General features: G+C 42.2%; 1 protein-coding gene and 1 long non-coding RNA gene across 2 annotated transcripts in view; both read left to right on the top strand.

Moving 5' to 3' along the window:
• The window catches only part of LOC145422849 (NACHT, LRR and PYD domains-containing protein 3-like), a 126,642-nt gene that overhangs the window by 68,228 nt on the left and 37,252 nt on the right, over positions 1–21,162 (top strand). The window lies entirely within an intron of this gene.
• LOC145425009 (uncharacterized) lies at positions 10,841–16,548 on the top strand. The gene is made up of 2 exons (XR_013905744.1): positions 10,841–12,592; positions 12,741–16,548. It is a non-coding gene; the product is annotated as an uncharacterized LOC145425009 (long non-coding RNA).

A 21,162-nucleotide genomic window follows, 5' to 3' on the forward strand; every position in this document is an offset into this window, starting at 1 on the left:
CTGGTTTACACAGTTTGGTATTCAATGTACAAGTGAGCTAGCTCTCAGCTAACTAGCAGACAAGCTAACTGCTGGGACTGCGTCTTTCTAACAAGAGCGTCAGACACTCAGACTGGTTTCCTTTGTGGATGATGATGTGTTCTCACACTGATCCTTCATGCTGATGCTGCCATCCACCCACTGCTCCTGGATTCCTCATCATCATCTCCATCAGCCCTCACAATACTCCACCTTCATCAGCTTCATGTTCAGTAGCCTGGATGGACAGTAATTCTTTCCATGGGTTATGGTGGGACATTGAGAGCTGAAGTCAAACAGCAGTGAGAATGAAAGACTGATTCATTTCTATTTAGTCTTGTGCTGTGCAGCTTTGTTCAGAGCATTAAGGCCCAGCAAAGATCACTGAGGTCATAGAGTCCTGATGAAACCTGTGTGCTTATAGAAACTGAGACCAGATGAACCAGAATAGAAGGACATTAAAATGAAGTGTCAGCTACACAAAGGCAAAGCTATTCAGTTGTTGCTGTGAGTTATTTAAATGGAGGATGGAGTCAGACTTTAAGCTGCTGGACTCAGTCACTATATCCTGTTGTCCTCATAGAACCTGGACACACAGACTCACCTGTGACACAGTGACACACAGTGTGGGCTACACACACATTAGAAAGTGGATCAGTCACACTTGTGCAATCATTTGTTGTGCTGGGAAACCATGAACACTTTGAATCACATTAATGGCTTTGTTACAGCAACATGCAATCATGAGTTCAAAAGTAGTGCATTGTGTACTTATTTTAATAGTACTGCAGTATGAGAAGTGCAACATTCAGTGTGCAGAAACAGATCAGGTGCTTTCTAACAGCAGTGTTCCCTTTAACACAGCAGCAGTTCAAATATTTCTGTCAGTCTGAGCTGAAACATGAATCTAATCAAATATCAAATCAAAGTTCTTTGCCTCTGCCAGGACGTTAACATTTGATCTAGTTTTTTACAAAGTTCCCTCAGCGTCCAGAGCCACCAACATACCTTTGATCAACAGCAAGTGAACATTTATAAATGTGTGTTTGCAGAACAGGAAGCAGCAGAACTATTGTTCTGTTATCAGGCAGCAGCACAAACGCTCATCAGCTCATTTACTATGCAGGACTTTGAGTGTGTGAAGTGTGTGTTTGTGCTGGATTTCCTTTGGAGAATCTCAGTCAGAAACCAGACAAAGAAAAACTCTTTCAACAGTCCAGGTTGAGTTGACAACATGAACTGCATTTATCTTCCTCTGACTGACATGTTCTTCCTCCTCTGCACCGAGCCAGCTGCTAAGACTCACAAGCTCATTGACATTTTCTGATGATAAAGAAACTCTCTTCTTCTGCACAATATGAGCAGCAACAGAGAAGAAGCTTTCACAGGTACAGATGTTGCAGCTGTGGCCAAGTACATGTGCTGCATGTTGGAGCAGCACTCTAATGGACAGGCCTCTGTACTGATGGTGGGCTCTGCTCTGTATCCACCACACTGTTCTCAGCTGAGTCTTCCTCCTGTTCACAATCACACTCTGATCAAGCATGTTCACGTTGTAACGCCGTGGCTTTCGTAGTCTCTCCTTTTTCTACAGCTCATGTGTTCTTCTTGTGATGCTGCGTCTTGAGGCTCATACATGCCGTCATTTGTTGATCCTAAGAACGTTCCTCAGACCGACTTCAACAACAGATAACTTTAGTTGTATCAACACTGCCTCCTGGAACAGTTTAAAATGAACATGTCAAAGATCTGTACCTGTCTCCATGTTTCTGTCCCCGCCCCTTTCTTTCTGTCCCGGGTCATGTGAGCGCTGCAGTAGTATTAGGCCCACCCTCAATGCTCCCATTGGCTGAGACGCATAATGACGCCCATTTCAAGCCAGCACTGATCAACATCCCTCCTGTGACCCATGGCTTTTATATTCAGAGCCAGTGAGCACTTTCACAATAATCATGATTTTAAAAACTGTGATTAAAATAATTGCTGACGTTAATCAGTTAATGAGTTAACGAGATAATAACAGGTTAAGTTGCCCTAATAATTAGACTTTGATGACAAACTGATGTGATCTCCATGTTTCCTTTGTTGGACTGTGGGCGAGTGTCAGAACTGAATGTACTGAGTAACATGTAGAGTTTAAACATGTGTCAGTTCCAGTTTTAGAGCTCTAAAGTGCAGCTATCATGTTAGGAATATGTTAGGAATAGACAGGAACACTGAGCACACTGAGGTCAAATCTTTATTTTACCACTCGCTGCATTCTTGATGTTCATGAATTCAGCAGCTTCATGATTGTCTGCAGCATTAATCTCATATTTCCATTAAAAGTGTTGAATTTGACTGTTTGATGTTCTTTATGATCTCTGGCACCAGTTCATCTGTAGGCTGAGCTCAGTCCATCCAGTTAGTGAAATGATGTTTAAAGGTCTCCTTGTTCTGTGAGCGTGCACAGATCCTGAAGCAGAAAGCCTGGGTTACAGAGAAATGATCATCACTGTGATGATGCTCATCATCTCTGACTGGGATTTGAGGTTTTGTCAAAGCAGCAAAGAAAGCCTGGCTATGTTGGACTGGGTGTGGCAGCAGCTCCCAGTTTGAGTTCAGGAGACAGACACCCTCTCTACTTTGAAGATCAGCTTCAAACTTTCCTTTTTGATAAAGCTTATAGTTCGAGCTGGATCAGGTGACCCTGAACCATCCCTTAGTTATGCTGCTATAGGCTCAGGCTGTTGGTGGACTTCCCATGATGCTCTGCTTTCTTCTCCCCTCTTTTCACTCCTGATGCTTTTATATGTCACTACTGCATGTCCTTAACTTTTGTCTCTCTGTTTTGTTCTTGTCTCTCTGAGCTCATCTCTTCCCTTTCCCCTCACCCTGCAACCAGTCATGGTAGATGCTCCTCCTGGAGCCTGTTTTCACTGGGAGGATCTTTGTGTCAAAGGGAGTTCTTCTTCCCACCATCACCAAGTGCTGCTCACAGTGGAGGCGGTCACCTTACACTGTTAAACAGCTTCAGATGACTGTTGTTGTCTGTTGGGTATTGTCACTTATAAATAAAGTTACAATGGATGGATAGATGTTATTGTGACAAAGAGAAAACAACTGTTGACAGATAGATTGTTGTTTTGTGTGTCTGCAGTCTGTCAGGATGTCTGATCACAGAGGAAGGCTGTACTTCTCTGGCCTTAGCTCTGAGCTCCAACCCCTCCCATCTGAGAGAGCTGGACCTGAGCTACAATCATCCAGGTGACTCAGGAATGAAGCTGCTGTCGGCTGGACTGAAGGATCCAGGCTGGAGACTGGACACTCTCAGGTATGGAGAGAAAATCTGATAGAGGAGGAAGAGCTGGAAACATTTCCTGTGTCTTTCACTCACTTCCTGTTTGTTTCCTGCAGATGACACATGAACAATCACACATGCAGGAATATTTTCAGGGACAGACACACTAGTCTAGCTGGATAGTTCATGGATATTTATGTAGGGGTCTCCAAGGAGTCTGTTTGCAGGAACATTTAGGTCACAGGTATACCTGATATAGATGCCAGTGTACCTAATAAAGTGTCAGCTAACATTTGGAAATGGAAGCTTAAATAATGACAAACTGTACATTCACAGCTGAATTCACAATAAATTTGTTCTCAAGTGCACATTTTTCTGTTATTGTTCTCAAACAACAGAATGAGAATGAAATATTGATTCTAACAGGGCCCATAAACAGCATTAGCTTAGCAGCATTAGCTTATCAGAGTTTCTATCATGGTCACAGAAATCTTTAGCAGAGAAAAGTGGCCTACTTAGCAATAACTGCTCAAGTTGTATAAAGAAAGGGAAAACAGTATTAGCATTAGCTGCTAATGGCAGCTTACTTAGCATAAACTCTTCACATCTTTATAATGCAAGGGAAAGGAGTCACTCATGGAAGCCTATTTAGCATTAACGTCTCACATCATTATAACACAAGGGAAAAGGGTATTAGCGTTAGCTACTAATGCTTATTCACCTCAAATTAGCTTTAGCCAGAGGTGTGGACTCGAGTCACATGACTTGGACTCGAGTCAGACTCGAGTCATTAATTTTATGACTTTAGACTTGACTTGAAAAAATGTTCTAAGACTTGTGACTTGACTTGGACTTTTACACCAATGACTTGGGACTTGAATTGGACTTGAACCGGTTTACTTGAAAAGACTTGATATTTTACCCCAAATATAAAATTTAACATGCATACCGCAAAGGATTCTGGGAACTCGTGGCAAGCGGTACTAGCGCACGCAGGCTTTCAATTAAAATCAGTCACACAGCGATAAAAAGAAACACAAAAATGTCAAGAAGCCGTTGTATTATTAACTGCAATAGCCGGTCGCATGACAGCCACGGGAAGCCGACGGGTAAAGAGATCGGTTGTTATCGGATTACGTCGTTGAAGAGAAATTGTTCGAGCCATGTTTCCGAAGTAACAAAGACGCGACTGGATTGCAGCCATTCAAAGACCAAATATAACGTCCCAGAACACTCCAGCTCACAGGTTAGTCTGCTCCAAGCATTTACACGAAGGTCAGTGTTTTTTAGTAGTTAATACGTCATTTTTCATAACATAATTGGTGATATAGGTTACAAGCAAGTCTGGCGCTGAACAGAAATTGTCGCGCTATGCTTCTTTGTTTATTGTGCATAAATAGTAAATTATCCTGACACAATATTGTGTTTCGCTTCTGTTATTATGGTAGACTGATAAAAACATATACTTTTATTCACAGGATAAAACAGGTTTTTTGTATCACCAATTGTCCAGTACGATTACAGCATACAGTATTATTGTCACTGCTACATTTCTGTGATGGGTACCAGAAATTATTTCCACTACTAATTAATTACCGTTGAGCTCAAAGGTCCTATTAATAAACGGTTAAGGAATGTGTATTTATGACGACAATTTGTGAGACTGGTAAACTTATGATACGTACGATGGTCTTTCGTTCTACACGGTGCATTTCAAGGTCCTGTACCCATCCGTCGGTAAACTGTACCTGGGCTTGTTGCAGTGACCTGAAGTTACTAAACTTCATGAGTGTATGCACTCACTCCAAGAACCGTATAATTATAAATATGCATATAAATATGCTAAGATGAGATAGCTGACTTCATCCAACTAGCAAATGTTGTCCAGGCTACGTTGGTGATACAGTTTTTTTTAATGTGTATGATATTTTTGTCATGCGATATTAAAGCTGGTCCTACAACCGCATCCAAGAATAACATGCAGCTTATCTCAGAACTGTCGGTGAAAATTATTATTGGAGCTAGGTTTAATTGAGCTGCATTTTAAAGAGGTGCAATTTCACAATTTGTGTATATTTTCTAAGTTCACTATTTTGTCATGTGTTGAGAAAAACACAGATTTTAAAATTACATGGTCTAATATTTACATTTAGCATATAACTGCAACATTTTTTTTTCATTTTTTTTTTTTTTAAGACTCGAAAGGACTTGAAATTCAAAGTTTCAGACTTGTGACTTGACTCGGACTTTTACACCAGTGACTTGAGACTCGACTCTGACTTGCCTGACATTACTTGAGACTTGACTTGAGACTTGAGGATAAAGACTTGAGACTTACTTGAGACTTGCAAAACAATGACTTGGTCCCACCTCTGGCTTTAGCTGCTAATGGTAGCCTACTTAGCATTAACTCCTCACTAATATAATGCTAATTCATATCAAATTAGCATTAGCTGCTCATATTGTTATAAGGAAAGAGAAAACAATATTAGCATTAGCTACTAATAGTTATTCAGCCCTAATTAGAATAAGCCTCTAAAAGCAGCCTACTTAGCATTAACTCCTCACATCGTTGTTACCCAACGGGAAAGAGTATTAGTATTAGCTACTATCATTTTTAATAAGTAAGAGAAAACAGTGTTAGCATTATTGAACAATGCTAATTCACACTAAATTAGAATTACCTATTTACAAGAGCGTACTTAGAATTAGCTGCTCACATTGTTAAAAAGTAAGGGAAAACAGTATTAGTATTAGCACATAATGCTAATTCACGTCAAAGTAGCATTAGTTAATAATGGCAGCCTACTTAGCATTAACTGCTCACTAATATAATGCTAATTCACATCAAATTAGCATTAGCTGCTCACATTGTTAAAAGGGAAAACAATAATAGCATTAGCTGCTAATAATTATTCACCTAATTAGAGTTAGCCCCTAATGGCAGCCTAGTTAGCATTAACTCCTGACATCGTTATAATGCAGGGGAAAAGGGTTACCATTATCAGATAATGCTAATTTACATCAAATTAACAATAGTTAATAATGGTAGACTTCGTATCACTAGCTGCTGTCATTCTTACAAAGCAAAGGAAAACAATATGAGCATTAGCTGCTAATGCTTTTTCATCTAAAATTAGCATTAGCAGCTAATGGCAGCCTACTTAGCATTAACTCCTCACTAATATAATGCTAATTCACGTCAAATTAGCATTAGCTGCTAGCATCAGCCTACCTAGCACTAGCTGTTCACATTGTTAAAAGGGAAGAGAAAACGATATTAGCATTAGCTACTAATAATTATTCACCCCTAATTAGAATTAGCCGCTAATGGCAGTATACTTAGCATTAACTCCTCACATTGTTATAATGTAAGGGAAAAGAATTAGCATTATCTAATAATGTTGACCTTGGCCCACTGGAAAAGTTCAGAACTAAAGATTTAGGAGTGTTTCTCGATAGCTCTTTCTCATTTGAGAAACAAATAAATTCTGTTATTAAAACCAGCTGTAAGGTTTATATTGTTGATTGTCATTTATACTTAGAAATATTTACTCATATATGCTTAGAGTTGTATAATTGATTGCATAATGATAGAGGATTGATCCTTAGTAGTGTGTAAAGACTCTGTGTGCCTTCCAGAGTGCTCTGGCATGCACACACCACTTGGGGCCATGAGAGGGGTCGTACCCTCTCTTACTGATTTATGGTGTAGGACAGGGGTCTCAAACTCAATTTAGCTGGGGGCCGCTGCAGGCAGAGTCTGGGTGAGGCTGGGCCGCATTAGGTTTTCCACAAGAAAGACATGGTTAAAAAATTCCAATCTTCTCAAATCTCTTTATTTTTATTTTTTAACACAAAATATGAAAAATAAATAAACAAATTAAGAATTAATAAGAAAATAAATCAATCTGTAATACATAAATAAAATAATAATAAGATGTTTTTAGTCAGTGAACTTGTGTGTATCTTTCAGGCTTCTATATCTGCTGTATTTAGATTGAAATGTCTGTATTAACAGTTCTATAACCTTCTTCTGAACATGAATGGAACACTGTAGAAAATGAACTGTTCTTCTGAACATGGCTTCTCTTGCCTACTCCTTGCTGCTAGAGACTAGAGAAGGCACGATACCACTTTTTTATGTCCGATACCGATACCAATATCATAAATTTGGATATCTGCCGATACCGATATGAATCCGATATAGTGTTTTTTAATCAACAAAACTGTTTTTTAAAATATCTTGCTGCATTTTGCAAGTCTGCAAGTTCATACTCAAGTTTAAAACAACAACTACACTAAAGCTATTCTGTTATACCTGTATACAAAAAAAACATTTCATAGTTCAGCAATACTGATCAATCTAATAAACTTAGACCTACACCATCCTCCCTATTCTGGTATTTTAAAGAGTACTTAGCGTAAATATTAAGCAACCTAACTAATAGGGTTCCAACTCCCAGCAACAACAAAAATAAATAAATAAAATATAGGGAACCACCCCTCACGCTCCACCTCATGATGCTTAATCGACGTAATCAACCTTAATTTGATGCAGTGTGAATAAAAATGCACAGAAATCAATTACTTTTCAAGAAATATTAAATAGATTCAACATCTTTCTTCAACAAAATTGCAGACTGCACAGATGGTACCTTCCCAAAGTAAAAAGTACTATAGCTTACTAGGGTATATATATTAGACTTAACAGTTACTATATACAGTAATTGACTTCTATTCATTTTACATCAAATTAAAACTTTGGGTGTCAGATAATTATTTATTAAAAGCTAGACATTTTAAATGAGAATAAGAAAGAAAAGTATGTCTTTGTGCCCCCTTTTCCCTGTTAATGCCCTATCGGCCCCCCTGGCTAAACTTTGCTAGATCCGCCCCTGCACAGTTACCAGCCGTCAGCTACGTAGAAAAAGATCCTGGTGTAGAAAGTAATATTAAATAAATTGTAACAACAGCTTATCAAGTTTAAACGTGCTGCTGTTGTTCAGCCACTGGCTTCCTCTTTCTGGTGCAAAGTGGGCCAAAAACAAAGAAGAGAGACGGACTCGCGACAGAAAAGCCGATCAGCTGATCATTAAGCAGTTTCATGATTGAAGTAGCAGCAGGAGAGGCAGTCGCTTGTTAAGCTTAACGCAGGAATGCTTTACAAACATTCAGAGATGGACTTACACACTTGCTTTACTTCTCTCGGGGATAACTTTGTCAAAGATGAAATGCCGGGTTGCTAGCGAAGCTCCACATGCTATCCAGACCACCGACAGGTCCCGCATGCCACAGCCGCTCTATCACGTGATGCATACTGCTACGACGTGCTAACGTTCTGAGGTGAGTTACGGCGTGTTGCAAGTTTTGTGAGGTGCTTTTGTGATATTTAATGGATCGGATTACATTTTTTATTTTTCTCCGATATCCGATCCAGTAATTTAGGTCAGTATCGGACCGATACCGATACGTAATATCGGATCGGTCCATCTCTACTAGAGACCTGGCAGCGTTTCCTCTCGCATAGCCGAGCCAGATTTGGCCTGAGGGAGGAAGCAGTTGCGACCCTCAGTATGTCTTGAAGATGATCATCCGTAAGTCTGGACCTGTACTTGGACTTATTGAAGTTCAAAGTGGAGAAGAGCTTTTGGCACAAGTATGTGCTACCAAAAAGGCACATGGTCCGCTTGAACATTCGGGAAAGCCGAGGGAAACTAGGGCTCAATCCTCTCAAAAATTGTCCAAGCTTGTCTGCTTTTCCACTCACCTCCCTGAACTTTTTTTTGAGTTCAGAGTTGCACTGCAGCTCAATGAGCTCCATTTGAAGCACAGAAGGGGCATCTTGCACATCAAAGGAGAAGGGGTCCGCAAAAATGTGAAAGGTGGCTCTGTGTGTCTTGAAGTCAGCAAATCTGTGATCAAATTCCTCCTGTAGCCTCAAAATGACATCAACATACTCGTCAGCACTGAATGGTGTGCCTGCATCCACGAGTGCTTTGCATGCTGGGAAATGGCAAAGGTTTGTCTGAGAGAGCTGAGCTTTCCAGAGCGCCAGTTTTGTGGAGAATGCTCTCACGTTGTCATAGGCAGCACTGACAAGTTGCCCCTGGCCTTGTAACGTCTTGTTCAGTACATTAAGCTCATGTGTCATATCAACAAGAAAAGCTGAGTCCATGAGCCATTTGGGATCAGTTAGCACAGGAACACTAACTCCATCCTTCTCCATGAAGGCTTCACTTCTGCTCTCAACTCAAAAAGTCTCTTTAATACATTTCCCCTGCTGAACCAACGTACCTCAGTGAAGTCGAGCACATCCCCATATTCTGACTCCATTTCCTCTCAAAAAGCACAGAACCTTCGGTGCTTTAAGCCCCTGGATCTGATTTGGTTGATGCATTTCACAACAATAGACATCACATTGTCAAACTTCCTGCATTTGCTGCAAAGGACCTGCTGATGGATGATGCAGTGCAGAGCAATGGCCTCCTCCACGCCTTCCTCTTCCAGTTTGTTTTGTGCCACCAGTCCATGTTTCCTCCCTGTCATTGATGGCGCTCCATCTGTTGTTATTCCAACAAACCTCTTCCATGGCAAACCAACATTCTCAATGGCATCACACAGCTTGTAAATATCTGCTGAGCGGTGGTCTGGCCATGCATTGGAATTACTGTGAGCAGCTCCTCCATCACTTCAAAACTGTCATCAACACCACGGACATACATTGGGAGCTGGGCAGTGTCGGTGATGTCTGTGGTCTCATCAAGAGCGACTGAGTATACACTGAAACATTTGGCTTTCTCACACAATTGGTCATAAATGTCACTTGACAGGTCAGAAATGCGATCTGCTGCGGTGTTGGCAGAAAGGCTGATGTTGCTAAACTGACCTTTCTTTCCCGGACAGACTATATTTGCAGCCTGCAATATGCACTTTTAGACAAATCCACCTTCTGTGAATGGCTTCCCTGCTTTAGCAATCATCTCACTAACCACGTGGCTCCGACTGCTGCATTATTCTCTTTGGTTGCTTTCTTGGAGAAATCTTGCTGCCTCAGTAGATCTGTTTTAAGACTGGCAACCCGGTTCGCTCTCTCGTCTCCCTGGTATTCTGCATCCACCTCAGCATGTCTAGTTGTGTAATGACGTTTCAAATTGTATTCCTTGTGCAGCGCAACTTTCTCTGTACAAATAAGACAGGTCGGGGTGCCCCTGTGCTCAACAAAGAAATATTGCATTTCCCACTTTTCCTGAAATTGTCGGTGCTCATCACCAACCTTTCTCTTCACCGCAGGCTTTGAAAAAGACATGTTTGGGGCTATGTGACATTTATAATTCTACTTGGTGTCACTGTCGCATTGAAGTTTCAATCAAGCGTTTAGCCGACGGACGGGGAACGTCTCAACGCGTAGAGAACGTCATTTCTGCTTCTTTTTCTTGCAACCGTAGCACGGCGATCGGCAGATAAAAAGCCGGTAGCAGTCTCCTTTGTTTTTACGCTCGATGTTCATGTCTTTCATGACGACACGAACACCGTGGCGTTTGCAGATGGTAGAAAGTGCAGGGATAGCGAGCGTAAAAAAGGCGACTGCTCACGGCGCCGGGCTGTTGTTACAGGAGAAAGAAGCGGAAATGACACCGTGACATATAACAAATAACATCAGCTGTTTCTGATGTTAGTTGTTTTGACTGCTTTTACATTATATTGAAATATATGTAATGTTCATGTTTGCTGCAATGCAAACGCAGTGATGCAAATAAAAACATGGAGCCACAAATTACGGTGCGACCCTATAATTAGTCCGGGTTACCGGGGACTGTTGTTGCCGATGAACAGGTGTCGCTATGTGACTGCAGACTAAATTGGGCTGCATTGAGTTCATGACTTTTCTTTTATCCCGCCGCCTACGCATCACTGTGAGAGTTAATATGAGATCTCTCTCTGTGGAAAAATAACTTTAAATCCCACTGACATGTGTATAAATCTATATACGTATAATGTCCCGCTGGGCAGCAACTTAAAAAAACAACTTTTTTTGAAGTGTTGTGAACGCAGCGCGCTGGGGCGAATGTCGGCGTTTGCCCAATAGAAAGGAGGAAGCCAGCCAGGCACAGGAAAGAAAGAAACACTCCAGGGCAACGCTGCTGGAACTTTGACTCATTGAGAAATGTTTCCCTGCTTGCATCAAGCCCGGCTGGTGTCCCCTGAGATCCATATCCCACCCTGATTGGTGGGTTAATTCAGCTCCGCCCACAACACTGTAAAGTGTCATACATTATCAAACTAACATTACATTTTCATATTAAGGTGGGGCCAAAAACTATCGTCCTGCGGGCCGCAATTGGCCCGCGGGCCGCGAGTTTGAGACCCCTGGTGTAGGAGGACACCTACTCTGTGTCTGGTTAAGTATAAGAGCCCTTTGTTAGGGGGACCGCTGGACTCTTAGCACCAGCTTTGGGGTCACAGGGTCACATCTGGAACACACGCACACACACACACACACACACACACACACTATGCACAGACTGGTACTCTTTGTTCATACCTGTGTAAGACGTCATAATGAACTTGTGCATATTCATGTAAGCTCAATAAAGAGCAGTGTTACGAGGGAGCAGACGAGAGCGACTGAGGTCAAGTGAAGGAACGGCGCTGTCACAGTTCTCTCCCTCATCAATTGTCTGGTTCCAGCGGTGGGTCTGTGCTAGACGACCCATCACCAGCTTTTTCCACTGGTTACCAGTACGTGGTAGAATCCACTTCCAGATCTGGTTGTCTTTAAATCTGTGAATGGATTGGCTCCATCTTATCTCTCTTTAACAAAAGAATCCAAGTGGAGCCCTCAGGTCTGCAGATAAGCAGCTTCTGACCAGAACTAGACGTAAAAACAGAGGTGAGCTTTATCGATGGCTGCAGCCAAACTCTGGAACAGTCGCCCTTCACATCAGGTCGTCACCAACACTGGACATTTTTAAAAGCCGGTTGGAAACACATTTGTACTCTGTAGCTTTCAATCCTGACCAGTCTTTATAGTCATTACTGTGTATGTTTCCTATTTTCTCTCTACTCTGTGCAGCACTTTGGCTCAAGCTGTTTTTAAATGTGCTGATAAATAAATGTAGATTTCTTTGAATAAAACAGTGGAGCCGAGCTTTGAGCTCAGTGTGTAACAGTGTGTGTGTGAGAGCCATGTAATGTCCATGTGTGCATGCTGACTGTGCTGCTCTGACCCCCCTCCTCCTTTCAGGGTGGAGCCTGCTGGAGTCCGATGGTTGAGACCAGGTCTGAGGAAGTGTAAGTGTGTTTTTAATGGGATTCATGAAAACAAAGCAGCACACATTCAACCATCTTCATCATGTCAGGAGTCATCATCAAAGTGTCAATCAATGAACAGATGATGGATCAATAACTGCAGCTGGATTGTGTTTGTTCTCTCCATCAGATTCCTGTCAACTCACAATCAACACAAACACAGTGAACACAAAGCTCCAACTGTCTGACAACAACAGGAAGGTGACACGTGTGAAGGAGGTTCAGTCATATCCTGATCATCCAGACAGATTTGATGTTCGTCAGCTGCTGTGTAGAAATGGTCTGACTGGTCGCTGTTACTGGGAGGTCGAGTGGAGAGGAGGCGTTGATATATCAGTGAGTTACAGAAGCATCAGCAGGAAAGGAGGCAGTGATGACTGTGTGTTTGGAGGAAATGATCAGTCCTGGAGTCTGAGCTGCTCTGATGATGGTCCTCGTCATGTCTGGCACAATGACATACAAACATCCATCTCCTCCTCCTCCTCTGTCTCTAACAGAGCAGCAGTGTATGTGGACTGTCCTGCTGGCACTCTGTCCTTCTACAGAGTCTCCTCTGACACTCTGATCCACCTCCACACCTTCAACACCACATTCACTCAAACTCTTTATCCTGGGTTTACAGTCTATCCTGGTTCCTCAGTGTCCCTGTGCTGAGTGGAGTGTAAAGAGTGTCTCCTGTTACAGAAACACTCTGACTGTTGAACAGATAGTTCAGTCTGTACATGTCTGTCTCTTTCACTCACAAACACGTTTTCAGATTCATGGATTCAATCAGTTGATGTTTGAAACTCTTCTAAATGATTCCTTGTAAACTTCTTCAGTCACAAACAAACAGGAAGTGATGTCACATGTGTTCCTGTCCACACAGCAGAATGAGTCTATTGCTGACAGTGATGTACAAACAGAGTGAGCATTTCTGAGGCCCAAAATAAACTGAGTAGTTCACTGAATGAACAATGGACTGTGAGCTCAGTTCCTTCATCATTAGTATGGATTATATATGTATATGTATTATATTAGTATCATATATATCAGGTGCTGCTGCTTTCAGTCATTGTGCAAATGTGCTGTTTGTAAGCTTGTAAAGCTGCAGTCAGCTGAGACTGAAGAAGTCACCTGATCAGTGAGCAAACGTTTCTGAAAACGTCCAGATGAACAGAATCAACCTTTTGGGATCAGCCAGCAATGCAGCATCATTGTTGTTCAGCTTCAGAGGTTTGCAGGAATGAACTGATGACCAGAAACAGCTGCAAAGTCCAAGAAAATACCAGCTGGAGTTCAGCTGCATTTGAAGAAGTCAAAGAAAAGTAAGGATGGCAAAGGGCGACGTTTTCTTCCAAAGAGCTGCAAACATGGTCGACGCCTCATTAGAAGAATCATCTGGACATTTGTGAGGAACTCTAACCAAGAAAGCAACGTCACACAGATCCAACAGACAGTTTCCATGACTGCAAGTGTTGAGTGGAAAAATGCTACATTGCATTATTGCATCCTCTCACCACAGGAGGCGCTGTTGGCACCACTGATTGCTGATCAGCTGTTCTCTGATGATCTGATTGATACTGTGAATAACGGGACTCACTGAACTCTGTGACACAGTGAAGATTACAGAGTTTAACTTCACCCTTTAAGACTGACCACAGAACCAAGTCCGCCAGAGCTTTTGTTATATTTTTACATGCTGTGGAGCCATTTGTGGGAGCATTTCAAGTTGCTATACATCAATACAACTGTTATAGCCCTAATTTTAATAATATGTATGCATTAAGTCCATAGTAACTACATAAACTGCAAAAAAACCTCTGCTCATCCATCTCTGTGTGTATCAGGATACATTTGGCTCATAATACACAGAAAAATCAGAGTTATTACCTGTAATAAATGTGAAAGATTCCTGCAGTGATAACCAGGCAGGACTGAAACACATCCAAGCTGTCACCACGGTAACAGCACCGCCCATCCACAGGTGAGGGGAGGAGCAAAAAGAGGGACTTTGACCATTTTATACTAAAAACACTCAACTAATGTTTCTAATATGAAACAAATAAGCCCACATTAATGTGAGCGTTTATTAAATAATAATAATGATGATTTCCTCCTGATCTCATTTCCACAGCAGAGAAAACTGTGGTGTATATTGAGGTGGAGGGTGTGGTCTGTGGCTCAGGTGTAGAGTGAGGGTGGGGTGCACCACAGCAGCATGCTGGGACTGCTGAGGGTGGAGGAGGGAGTGATGATGACATCAGAGCTGCAGCACAGAGACCAGTGAACACACAGTCTGTTCATCTTTGCATAGATACAATATACAGCACAATATTGAATGACAGACACGCTGTGGGAGCTTCCACAGATACACTGACGTCAGCATCCAGAGTCCTCCTGCTGCTCCCCCCTCAGAGCCCCGTGATCAGCACCAACACATTCAGTTAGATGACAGAGTCCAGCTGCAGCTAGAATCAGCTCCCCTCTGTGAACAACAGCACAGCGTCAGTGTTTCACACTCAGTGAAAGGAGGAAACAGCAGAAGAACACCATGTGTGCTACGTTTCCCAGGACACACTACAAACTGCACAAATACAGAGCAGCACGTGGAAGGACCTGGAGCTGCATTTACAGAGCTGCAGACAGCGTGATGTCCTGTATGGACAGGTGGAAGGAACCAAGTCCTCAGCTGGAACACTCGTGTTTGTCCACAGACAGGAAACACAGCAGGAAACTTCCTGACAGAAGTGCAGCTCATGGATAACACACTTCCTGTCAGTCAGAATGAGGCTGCAGCCAAACACAGAAAGGTGTTTTTGTCCAGATGAGCCCAGAGAAGAAACACGAGTGTTCACAGACATCAGAAGCTCAGAGAGGTGAAACATGAGGTTGGAGTCCTCGTCAGCATCCAGAAGAGCTGCTGTGAAACCCTGAGTACTCATGACAGACTCTGATGGCACAAACACATCATGATTCAAACAGAAAGACAAACATGGAGCTCCTGATCCTCCTGCATGAGAACAAGCTGACATGAGCGCTGTGTCTGAGAGTGTCTCCCTGTCACAGTGACAATAACACAGCTGCTGCTCACAGTCATTAAACTGACCTGAGGTCAGCTGTGCTCCTTACATATGAACCATGTGACCTCACATCAGTGCTGTGGATGACTGTAGTCATAGAAGAGTAGAGCTGTAGCAGGTGGTGTGAGGAGGAGGTGGTGTATTCTAGTTAACGCAGTACTGAAACACTCCAGCAGAGGGCGCTGTTAAGTCCTTATTGTAACACAGTTACTGTGTGCAGTTAGACTTCATACATAATCTGCACTTATTTCCATCAGACATGCTGTCAGTAAATGATTGGTTTCTATTGATTCTACTTCCTGTTGACTCGTTTGATGACAGTGAAACAATCACAGCTGATTGTGTGATGATGTAAACTGTCACTGTTACATTCAGTGTGTGTGACATAATGTTAGTGCAGGCTGATAACAGCCTGGTTCTGTTAGAAACACATGAACGTGTCCATAGATCAGTGTGTGTTTAACATGAGAGCTTCAGCCCTGCTGATGTGTTAAATAAAGACATGCAGGAAAACTGATGAGACTCTGAAATAACTCTTTATATTTATAATGTAACTCTGCATCAAAAGAACAACAAAGGATCCCAGACAGGTTTCTGTGAACAAAGACCATTCTGATGTTTCTGTGTTTCTAACACTTTGACATTATTAGTAAACAGACTGCAGTGAGCAGCATTTATAAAGAGCTTCTATATAAAGATATGACAGCTGTTTGACAAGTTTATCACTCTGTGTTTGGACCTGATCAGTCCAGCTGTTTACTTGAAACATGTTCATTTACCTGTTCTGTTATATTCATGTTCTTGTCTCTGTTGAAAACACATTTTAATGTCCCTCAGATTTTTCTCCCAGATGAATAAATATAAAAATGACACAAACTGACTGCAGCTACTTTTTGTCCTTTCTGTCAAAAACCTTCATGTGACTCATGAGAGACACGTTTCAGCTGTTTGTGACAGATCAGAGGCCAACAAGTCATTTATAACACTTTCCATCATTGTTTAAAGTTCTCAGTGTTTCTGTGTTGCTGCGTATAGGATCTCCCAGCATCATCACTGTGCTGTCCAATCATTGTGTGCGAGGTTACCCTTATAGTGCGATGTGTGTTTGCACAAAGAGAAGCATGTGTGTCAAATATAAATAAGCACAGAACAGAAACAGCTGCTCGTTTCTTCTGTTTAGAGTCAAGTTAGTGTTTTGTGTCTTTGTTTGAGGCCTGATGTCGAGCAGAGGTGTGTGTAACTGCACTGCTCTGTTATATGTGTGAAGTGTGTGCTTCTCTTCAGCATCATCTTTGTCACTGCTGATTCCTTTGTGTCATCATGTGTTGAGAAGAGAGAACAGTTATAACGGAGGAGCAAAAGGAAGCCCTGAAATCTGCATCAACAAGGAAGTGTTGGCTCACCAGTGATCCCAGCAGAGCCACTGGTTTGGCTCCAGTTGTTCTAGATTCAATGATGTTGTTGCTACAGATACATGTCAGCATCTTTATTGAATTTTATATGAAGCAGAAATGGTGTCATTAGGAGAAGAAGAGGAGAACAAGTCCGGCGAGGAGGCAGCAGCTCTTAAAGATGAAACAGCAGCTCAGCCCTGAGCTCAGAGAGCTGCACATGAAAAAGCTCCTCAAGCAGATCCTGTCAGAGGTTTGTCATCAACAGGAGGAACTGTTCACATCATAGGATGAAGATGCTGTCAGCTGGATGAAGAAGGTTATTTAATGCAAACGTTCACACTGAAGTCAAATTGTTGTCGTGTTGAACAGATTCATGTACTGATCGTCTCCAGAATGTTAGAAGAGCTTCAATGAATCATTAGAAACAACTTACAGCTGCACAGCTGTGTCAAACACATCTGTGTGTCATTGTGGGATTGTTGTGTTTCTACATGTGACACACGTCTAAAACATGCACACAATCTGAACACAAACAGGGACTCATGTGTTCCCACAGCCAGATGCTGAGAGCCATTTCCTTGTAGTCCTGTGTCTACATACATGAACCATTAGATGTTATTGGAATGATTGTCAGCTCTGATAGTTTCATGTGTGTTTAGCTGGACGCTGTTTGATCCTCGACATGTTTAAAGGTGTCCAGTCCTGAGACACTGGGGCTGGAAACAGCTGTGATGTCATTGGACTGTCACACAGACAGAAGTGCATGAAGTGAGCAGCCGAGGAGCCGCTGATGTTTTGGATTCAACAGCATTTGAAAGGTCGACACAGACACATTTGCACACAGAAAGCTGAATCTGTCATATGCCACAGTGAACTCACTGTTCAGTGTTTTTCAGGAAGCTTCTTAACTGCCTCTGCTGCCAAACAAGCAGCTGATGTCCTTGAGAAGAAGCTGAAGAAGTCTTCAACAACAAATACAGGAAGTGGACTTTCAAATACTAGATTCACTTTAGACTCACAGAGAAATGACTCAACCAGCTGTGTTTGACTCTATGAAAGGTCAGTGTGTGTCTGCACACAGACTGTTGTGTTGGACTGTTATTCAGTTGTCTGCTGAATGTTTTCAAATGTCTGCATCTCAGCTGTGATGAGGCTGGGGGTCATGGGAGGCCACCGTAGCAGCCTCTTCAACATCATGACATCATCATAAATGCTGCTGGACTGTCTGATGGGCTGACGGTGAAAAAGCCGTCGGGAAGGAAACAGAAGACATTTCAGAGGCTGCAGCAGATTTCTTTGATTCGGGGCCTTTTTCAGCTTTATTGGACAGAGCAGTGAAGATAAGTGACAGCAAAGCAGAGAGAAAGGGGGCGTGGCCCGGGTCAAAGCCAGGCCAGCTGCTCTCCACCTCGTGGTCACCTGCTCATCCTAGTGAGCTCCACCAGCAGCCCTTTCACACACTTTACACTGTCAAACACTGTGTGTGGACCTCAGCTAACAACAGGCTACATTTAAGTCTGGACTACATGCTTTTATATTGTTTTTATTCCATCAGCAGCTCAACATCATGAGCAGCTTTGACATAAAGACATCAAACTCAAGCTGACTTTAAACTACTTTTAATACAGGGGCTCAAAAACAACAACATCTTTATTATATATCAGGACACAAAGTCATTTCATCTCAAAGGGAAACAGCTTTATTTGGAATAACCAGCACTATCAACTGGTTTGGGATCTCCACCAGTTTCATGTCTTTGCAGCTTCTCCAACAAAGTTCCTGTAAAATCAGCATGTTTGTCTTTATTGGTTTGATAGTGATTGATTATTCAGTCCCAATCTGCTGTCATCTAAAGAACAAAATGATGTTTCTATGAGTCACAAAGCTCCAGATGTTGTCGGCTTCACAAAGAAAACAAAGAACTTAAACACAAAGTGTTTGGAGCCAAAATGTTCCCAAGCTGCTCTTTTTGAAATGGCAGAGGTACAGTGGTGTCTAACAGCACACTGTGGAAGGCAAACATGTTATTGTTGGATGAAACTTCATGAATCCTTTGTAGATTTGAGCTGTTGGAGCCTTTCTTTTCTCTTCAGGTGTACAGATGCTGAGGAGGCAGGTGAAGCAGGTGGAGCTGTTGTGATGCTGGCAGAGGGTGTGTCTTAGTAACTCTGTGAGGCAGAACTGGATCCAACATTGTGGATGTGTTGATGTTGGAGCCATTAAGAGTCTCTGGCCACACTGTAGGATTTCCCTTTGATCCACTGTGGGGGCATTTTGGAGTCTGTCAGTGAAACTCTTCATGTTTGTGTTTGACTCCAGTTTATAGAAACAGAGAAATGTGTCATGCTTTTGTTCGGCCTCCACAAATACACACATTTGTTCATTGGTTGGACTTTTTGGAAGGAGACACATTGAAAACCATGTTAATAAGATCTTGTTGTTTCCTGTGGATCCGACACAGAGAGTGGACTTCAGACAGAAAGCGTGGAAGAGATTTTAGAGGCCGTGTGTGGCAACAGGAAGTTTCTGTGTGTTTGCTGATCTTACATGTGGAAAACAACACGTGATGTTTGTGAAGTTCTACAATGATCATTGTTCTCACAGCATTTTGAGTGGGAACAGTTCAAACTGGGAGTAGTGGGAGTTATTTACTGATTGAAACAAGCTGAATGTTTCTGTGACGATGAAGATCAGCAGCTCAGCTGATCAATGAACTGACATCTATCAGTCGTTTCATGAGATGAAGTCATCAGCAGACATTTGTTCTGACTGTGTGATGAATGTCAGAAGGTCAGGGCTCTGCTTTAGTCACTGCTTGATGATCATTGGCTCATTGTTGAATCCAGGGCCCAGTCTGACCTCTGACCTTTGCTGCAGGTCTTCTGTGTTATCTCCACTTTCATGTCTGATCTTCTACTTGTAGTCCTGTGTCTACATATACAGTGGCTTTCAAAAGTATTCGGCCCCCTTGAACTTTCCCACATTTTGTCACATTACAGCCACAAACATGAATCAATGTTATTGGACTTCCAGGTGAAAGACCAACACAAAGTGGTGCACACGTGAGAAGTGGAACGAAAATCATACATGATTCCAAACATTTTTTACAAATAAATAACTGCAAAGTGGGGTGTGCGTAATTATTCAGCCCCCTGAGTCAACACTTTGTAGAACCACCTTTTGCTGCAGTTCCAGCTGCCAGTCTTTTAGGGTCTGTCTCTGCCAGCTTTGCACATCTACAGACTGAAATCTTTGCCCATTCTTCTTTGCAAAACAGCTCCAGCTCAGTCAGATTAGATGGACAGCGTTTGTGAACAGCAGAAATTGAAATTGAAATTGCAGTGAAGTCAGCTAGAAACTTACAGTGACGTGGACATCATGCAAAGACTGCCAGACTCTGTAATACTGCAAATGATCAGTGACTCAGGTTAACACTAAACTTTAAACGGCACCTCTGTGTCTCTGTGTGCTGAACATCTAGGATTGAGTCAGGCTGCATCAGCTGAAGCTGTTATTTGTATATATCAGTATTTTTTTATTCAGGTGTGGGGAAAATACGTAAGACTGCAGTGAAGCGATGCACCAGATGAATCCCTGGCCAAAGGTATCGTACTCAAATCAGACTACTGATCCAGCCACATCAGCCTTTTGTGAGGTCTGTTTAAAGTAGACTAAAAGTGAACTGCAGGTTCCTGAGAGGTGGACTGTGAGCACAGAAACACATGTTCATACATACAGCTGCAGCAAACTTACATTAATTTTAAATAGATTTGTTACTCTGATGTCTGTCTCTGTGTTAGTCCTCTGACAGACTGGTGACCTGTCCAGGTGTGCTCTACCTACTACTGGGACAGGTTCCAGCCTCTGTAATAGAAATGTTCTGTTATTCTCATTTAAAGTGTTTAAGTGCTTATGCATATGCTTAGTTGTGACACTGTTACTGTTCAGTGAAAGTTGCTAAAACTAGATGAACTTACTTCAGCAGTTTGAGAAAACAACTCCCTTTACAGGTGCTGATAAGGCCAAGGGCACAAAACAGCACAACCATTGATGCGTTAGGTTTCATAGCGAGACACGTGAAGTGTGGTAGGATCAG

This window comes from Astatotilapia calliptera, chromosome 3 (genome assembly GCF_964374335.1).
Source record: "Astatotilapia calliptera chromosome 3, fAstCal68.1, whole genome shotgun sequence".
Classification (NCBI taxonomy): domain Eukaryota; kingdom Metazoa; phylum Chordata; class Actinopteri; order Cichliformes; family Cichlidae; genus Astatotilapia; species Astatotilapia calliptera.